Source organism: Lathyrus oleraceus, chromosome 1 (genome assembly GCF_024323335.1).
Source record: "Lathyrus oleraceus cultivar Zhongwan6 chromosome 1, CAAS_Psat_ZW6_1.0, whole genome shotgun sequence".
NCBI classification, from domain to species: Eukaryota; Viridiplantae; Streptophyta; class Magnoliopsida; order Fabales; family Fabaceae; genus Lathyrus; species Lathyrus oleraceus.
The window spans coordinates 419,914,160-419,921,656 of NC_066579.1; the positions used below are offsets into that span (position 1 = coordinate 419,914,160).

Sequence of the window (7,497 nt, forward strand, 5' to 3'; positions counted from 1 at the left end):
ATCTGGGTCTTTAAGTTTAGGAGGCATATTCTGGATTATAGCGCTACATTCAGCGGTGAGTGTAACGATTTCGCTATCTTCAAGTTTCCTTTTATTAGAAAGAATTTCTTTTAAGAACTTGGCATATGAGGGCATCTGCGTAATAGCTTCTGTAAACGGAATTGTGACGTTTAATTGTTTTAGTAGGTCAACAAATTTTTTGAATTGGCCCGCATCTTTGGTTTTAATAAGCCTTTGAGGGTAAGGGATAGGTGGTTTATAAGGTGGTGGAGGTACATAAGGTTCCTTCTTTTCTACGGTTTCCTTATTACTCTCTTCCTTTTCCTTAGGTTCACTTTCTTCCTCAGTTGACTTTTTAGAGTTTTGGTTTTCTATCCTTGGGTCAGACGGTCCTTCCACTTCCGCTCCACTTCTCAGTATAATTGCATGAGCGTGGCTTCTTGGGTTAGGTTGGGGTTGGCCAGGAAATGTACCAGTTGGGACAGCAGTAGGCGCTTGTTGTTGAGCTACTTGTGATATTTGCGTTTCCAGCATTTTGTTATGGGTAGCCAGGGCATCTACTTTACTTGCTAGTTGTTTAATTTGTTCGCCAGTGTGTACATTCTGGTTTAAGAAATCTTTATTGGTTTGCTGTTGAGAAGCTATAAAGTTTTCCATCATGATTTCCAAGTTGGATTTCCTAGGGGCGTTATTGTTAGGTGTAGATGGGATCGGCTTTTGATATCCTGGAGGTATATCTGGGGCTTGATTTGGAGATTGTCCAGGTGCGTATAAAGCATTATTACTCTTATATGAAAAATTGGGATGATTCTTCCAATTTGAGTTATAGGTATGCGAGTAGGGGCTTCCTTGAGCATAATTTACTTGCTCCGCTTGGATTCCTGTTAGGAGTTGACAATCTGCAGGAGTGTGACCTTGGATTCCACAGACTTCGCAATTCTGAGTTATGGCTACCACGGTGGCTGGAGGTGATACATTTAAACTTTCAATTTTCTGGACCAGAGCATCCACTTTTGCATTAACATGATCAAGGTTACTTATCTCGTACATGCCAGTTTTCGTTTGAGGTTTTTCTACCATTGTTCGTTCGCTTCCCCACTGATAGTGGTTTTGAGCCATGCTTTCGATAAGTTGGTAAGCATCAACATAAGGTTTGTTCATTAGTGCACCACCTGCGGCGGCGTCTATTGTTAACCTCGTGTTGTACAGGAGACCATTATAGAAGGTATGAATTACTAACCAGTCTTCTAAACCATGGTGTGGACAAAGTCTCATCATGTCTTTGTATCTTTCCCATGCTTCGAAGAGAGACTCGTTATCTTTCTGTTTAAATCCATTTATCTGGGCTCTTAACATAGCTGTTTTGCTCGGCGGAAAATATCGGGCAAGAAAAACTTTCTTCAACTCGTTCCATGTGGTGACTGAGTTGGAAGGAAGAGATTGAAGCCATCTTCTAGCGCTATCTCTTAATGAGAAAGGAAAAAGACGAAGTCGAATTGCCTCTGAAGTGACACCATTAGCTTTAACAGTATCAGCGTATTGGACAAATACGGATAAATGAAGGTTTGGATCCTCGGTAGGATTTCCAGAGAATTGGTTCTGTTGCACTGCCTGTAACAGTGAAGGTTTAAGTTCAAAGTTGTTTGCTTCGACTGCGGGTGGAGCAATACTCGAATGTGGCTCATCTTGCGATGGAGCGGCGTAATCTCGAAGAGCACAAGCTGGTTCTGCCATCTCGGGTATCGGCGAAGGAAGAAGATTTTTGAAATCAAGAAGTTCGACAGAAGGGAGATTGTTTGCAGCACGATATTCCTGAATTCGTCGTAAGACTCGGAGATATAGTTCGATATCGTTGATTCGTAAGTAGAACGGCTCGCCTTGTGAGCGAGTGTGTGGCATACAAATCAACGAAAGAAAGAAAAGAAAAGGAAAATAAGCCTTAGTCTCTACAGCGTAACAGAAGAGTTACGATATCGACTAAATAAAATTCCCCGGCAACGGCGCCAAAAACTTGATCGCGACTTTATGAGTCGAATTTGGTGTACAAACTGCAAGTGCACAGTTCTATCGCGTAGTTTTAAAAGATATCGATCCCACAGGGACTTATGAATCGATATACCGTTTTCTAAGGTTACTTCGTAAAGCTAAGGCGGGTAATACTTTGATTGTTTGGGGAAAAGTTAAAACAAAAAATAGGATCTAAATTAAATATCAACTAAACGGATATCGGTATGTAGTTCGTCGTAATTAGGGAATCAATTCTTCGTTGGTTTCTTGGTTTTAAAATAAATCTTTTCAGTTGACACTATTGATTAAAAGTCTTATCTCAAACTCTCGCTCTGTTGAATGAACTATGATTTTATATTAACGTAGCTGTCACTTATTAGTTAAGTCAAAAACCACTTTTTGAAAACAATAGAATCCGTAGAAACTCTTTTTAAGAAAACACTAATCGTTTAAACACCCTTGTCTCAAACTCTCGCTCTGTTGACTTAGGTTATATAATTAAATTCAAATGCTTAACTCTCGTCCTCACATTCAACCTTTAAAAATACTTTTTGAAAAAGATTAGAATTTAATTAACTCTAAAAATTTCTCTCGCCCTGATCTAGAATTAATGTCCAATTAACACTGTCCAGTCAAAAACTCAAACTCTCGTTCTATTGCTTTTAACTTCTTTATGTCTTTTACTTTCGTACAAAAACCTTGTTATTAAACCTGTAAATTGAGACCGTGAAAAGAGTGATTTTAATTTTAAACTTAATTAAACCAACTTAGTTTTGATTCCTTCATTCCGCTTACTTTACATACCGATACCTAAATAAATTAGCCAGACATACTAAACAGATCTAAATAATCAGCATGCATAAACAAATTCATCTCAGGCAAATAATATAAATAAACAGTAAAACAAAGCATATATAAATTCAAACAATAATTAAAGAACCTGAGTAATTAACAGCAGTCTCGAACATCCACCACAGACCGGTTGGATTTGTTCTTGAATTCTTCAATCAGACAGAAAAATAAAAGTGAAGGAATAAAAATCTAGGGTCTAACGTAAGGTTAGATCTAGTAAAAGATACACAATAGTTTCCGGTGTAGAAACTATTGTGCGAAAAAGAATTAATTAAGTGCTGAAAGCTTAACTGGAAAAGAAAATAAAAATAAAAATAAAAATAAAAACTGCAATTAAAAGCAAAAACAGTAAAGAAAAATAATGGTATGCTTGCACGGCTGGAAGAAGAAAATTTAACGAAGACGGAGAGCTCCTGCAGGGTTTTCAAGGCCAATATTTATACTGGTCACTTTGTTGTAACGGTTTCCAAGATTCTTCCGTTCACGTTCCAATGGTCAAGCGTAACAATAGGCCTCAACGTCTTTGTTGCGCTTCTGAAGCCAAAAATATAGGAGAATGGTGTGACGTTCGTCACACCATGTGTTACGCTCGTAACACAAGTGGGTAAAGCGTGACGCTCGTCACAGCCTGTGTGACGCTCGTCACAGCCTGTGTGACGCTCGTCACAGGCACAGCGCCTGTGTTTTTGGGCTGGGCTTTGGCTTTTGATATTTGTTTCTTTTCATTCTTTTTGCACCTCCTTTTCTTCCTTTTTTACTTGTGCTTCAAATAAACTACCTGAGATAAATAAAAAGAAAATACCGAGTAATATCGCGTAAAATGAAATAAATTGAAGTAAATAATAATATAATTTAATTAAATTGAGTCCTAGAATGTGATATTATTTCATGTTATCAGCCACTTCGGTCTGAATACCGGAAAACTGGCTTGAATGTCACAAGTTGCGTCGACCTGAACGTCGGAAACTTCTTCGATCTGAACATCGGAAAATTGGCCTGAGCGCCACTTCGGTCTGGATACCGGAAAACTGGCCTGAATGCCACAAGTTGCGTCGACCTGAACGTCGGAAACTTCTTCGATCTGAACATCGGAAAATTGGCCTGAACGCCACTTCGGTCTGGATACCGGAAACTTCATGCCTGTCAGCGTCGGCATAAATAGGGAAAATGATAATTGAGGCGGCGCATGGGCCAACGACCTATGCTGGGGATAATAGGTCATGAACAACCTTTAGTCCGAGCGCTGGAAACAACTTATGGCTTATCACTTGGGATACCGAGAATGGTTTATGCTTTATATGCGTATGTTTGAATTTTTTATGAAAATGGAAATGCTATGCGATTTGGGAGGATGTAATGCAATATGATTCTATATGCAGGGATGCAAAATGCTGGGTAGAATGCCAAGCCGAGGCAAGGAATTCTGTTGGGGAAATGATCACAATCTTCTGGACCCTGGCGAGGCTGTTGGAGATGCACAACACAAAGAACTCTGTGGGGAAATGACCCGCCACACGGCGTTCGGGCAACTAACAAAATACCGAGGCTCTGACTGAGGAGAGAATGGCACTGAAAACTTGTTGTTGGGGAAAGCGACAATGGTTCTGGCAACCATAATCTGCGAGAGAGATGACTCAGTAGGGGAAGCAAAAACCGATACGGTACCGAGATTCTGTTTCAAGGAGGGGGACCATGGATCTAGCGTCGAGATCATCGATCTGGCATCGAACTCTGAGGAGTAGCTGCTTCTGCTGGGAAGATACAGTCTGTCACTGTCAACTCCACTGGGGATATACAGTCAGGCGTTGTCGACTCTATCGGGGGGTGTATAGTCTGAAACACAGACTTGGGGAAGCACAATAGCGAGAGTCTGCTGGGGATTGAAGAATCCAATGCTCGGACCAGCTCTGCGGGGATAAGGTACTAACTATTGAAGCAAAACATCCGCGACCGTCTGCTGGGTATCTTAAGGAAATGCCCCGAGCGTACCTCTTCTGAATAGACGATCCAAAGCACTTAAAATTTACAGCAATTTTAAATGTTTATTAAGCATGTACCTGTAAAGCTCTTATGTTTCATGATGCAACGTTTATCAAAAATTCGGACGTCATTTTTGCAAACAAAACAGTAAAAATGAAAATGAACACAGTAATGTACTGAATAACATGATTTTATTGATTGAATGGCCTCTAAATAAGCATTTACATCAGGAAGCAATCCCTGGAAAGAGGTAATCGCACAAAAGATAAAATAGAAATTAATCTAATGGCAATGTGAAATGGATTTCTATCGGGTTCCAATTCTGCTATGACTCGCTCGTCTTCAAGATCCTCCAGATGATCAGCTTTCTGAAAAGAGCGATTGGACTGTTTCCTATCCTTCGGAGGTTTCCGGTTATCGACACGAAATGATATTCAGAACTACTCAGAACGCAGCCATTCGCTTAAACCCTAACTTTTGCCTGGATCGCCCTTTTCGGGTTTTCAATCCACCGGGATACCCATTTTTGCCTAAGTTGCCCTTTCGGATTTTCAACTTACCGGGTGTACAATCTTTTCATTTTAATCCCTAATTTTTTCCCGAACCTTTTCATTTTCTTAGTTCGTCAGGATGCCCATTTTTGCCTGGACTATTCTTTTTATTGTCCAACGGGTCTGTTTTATGCGAAGTATTTTTTAACTGCGTCTGAGTTCACAGGGGAAGTGAAGTTTTCACCATCCATAGTTGCAAGCATTAAGGCTCCACCATCGAAAACCTTGGTGACAATATACGGTCCATCATAGTTAGGAATCCACTTGCCCCTGTGATCTGTCTGAGGAGGAAGGACCCTTTTCAACACTAAATCTTCGACTTGGAACAATCGAGGATGCACTTTCTGATCAAAGGCTCTCTTCATCCGACTCTGATACAACTGCCCATGACAAATGGCTGCCATTCACTTCTCTTCGATAAGACTCAACTCATTGAACCTTGTCCGAACCCATTCAGCTTCGTCTAACTTGACATCCAACAGGACTCTTAGAGAAGGAATCTCCACTTCAACAGGTAGGACTGCTTCCATACCGTACACAAGGGAGTAAGGGGTTGCCCCGGTCGATGTAAGTACTGAAGTACGGTACCCATGCAAGGCGAAAGACAGCATCTCATGCCAATCTCTGTACGTGACGACCATCTTCTGCACAATCTTCTTTATGTTCTTATTTGCTGCCTCAACAACGCCATTCATCTTAGGGCGATAAGGGGAAGAATTGTGATGCTGAATGTTGAAATTCTAGCACAACTCCTTCATCATTTTGTTATTGAGATTAGAACCATTATCAGTAATGATTCTTTCGGGAATCCCATAACGACAAATGATTTCTTTCTTAATGAATCGGGCAACCACATGTCTGGTGACATTCGCGAATGACGTTGCTTCGACCCACTTGGTGAAATAGTCGATGGCAATAAGGATGAAGTGATGCCCATTGGAGGCGGTCGGCTCAATCTTTCCAATCATATCAATTCCCCACATAGAAAAAGGCCACGGCGAAGACATCACATTCAAAGGATTCGGCGGCACATGCACCTTATCAGCATAAATCTGGCATTTATGACACTTCCGAGCATATTTGAAACAATCATATTCCATGGTCATCCAGTAATAACCCGCTCTCAACAATTTCTTAGCCATCGCATGTCCGCCGGCGTGAGTACCAAAGGAGCCTTCATGAATTTCTTACATTAACATGTCTGCTTCGTGTCTATCCACGCATCTGAGAAAAACCATGTCGAAGTTCCTCTTATACACCACATCATCTTTGTTCAAGAAGAAACTGCCTGCCAATCTTCTCAAAGTCTTTCTATTATTGTTGGATGCCCCTGCAGGATACTCTTGATTCTTCAGAAAGCACTTGATGTCGTGGTACCAGGGCTTGTCATCAACTACCAATTCAGCAACAAACACATACGCGGCCCTATCAAGACGCATAACATCAATCCTGGGGACATAGTTCCACCGAATCACCTTGATCATGGAGGATAGAGTAGCAAGAGCATCTGCCATCTGGTTCTCATCACGAGGTATATGATACAACTTTACTGTTGTGAAGAAAGTCAACAGTCTTCTCGTGTAATCTCTGTAGGGGACCAGATTGGGCTGGAGAGTGTTCCAATCACCATTCACTTGATTGATCACTAGAGCTGAATCTCTGAAAACGTCCAAAGTCTTGATTCTAAAATCAATGGCTTGCTCAATACCCAAAATACAGGCTTCATACTCAGCTTCATTATTGGTGCACTCAAAAGTCAGACGAGCGGTGAAAGGCATGTGGGCACCTTTCGGGGTAGTAATGACAGCACCAATTCCACTTCCTCTGGAATTGACGGTCCCATCAAACATTAAAGTCCACTTTTCATCTGGATCAGGTCCCTCCTCAACAACTGGCTCTTCACAGTCTTTCATCTTGAGGAGCATGATGTCTTCATTTGGAAAATCAAACTTCATCGGCTCATAATCATCAACCGGCTGCTGAGCAAGATAGTCTGACAGAACACTTCCTTTGATGGCTTTCTGGGATGTATATTGGATATCGTACTCTGTTAGTACCATTTGCCAACGAGCAACCCTTCCGATGAGAGCTGGCTTCTCGAATATAT

At 41.1% G+C, this 7,497-nt stretch overlaps 1 non-coding gene across 1 annotated transcript; it reads left to right on the plus strand.

The window, feature by feature from the left end:
- Positions 1–1,249: 1,249 nt before the first annotated feature.
- On the plus strand, positions 1,250–1,356 carry LOC127115958 (small nucleolar RNA R71). The gene has a single exon (XR_007800955.1). It is a non-coding gene; the product is annotated as a small nucleolar RNA R71 (small nucleolar RNA).
- The last annotated feature ends 6,141 nt before the right edge of the window (positions 1,357–7,497 follow it).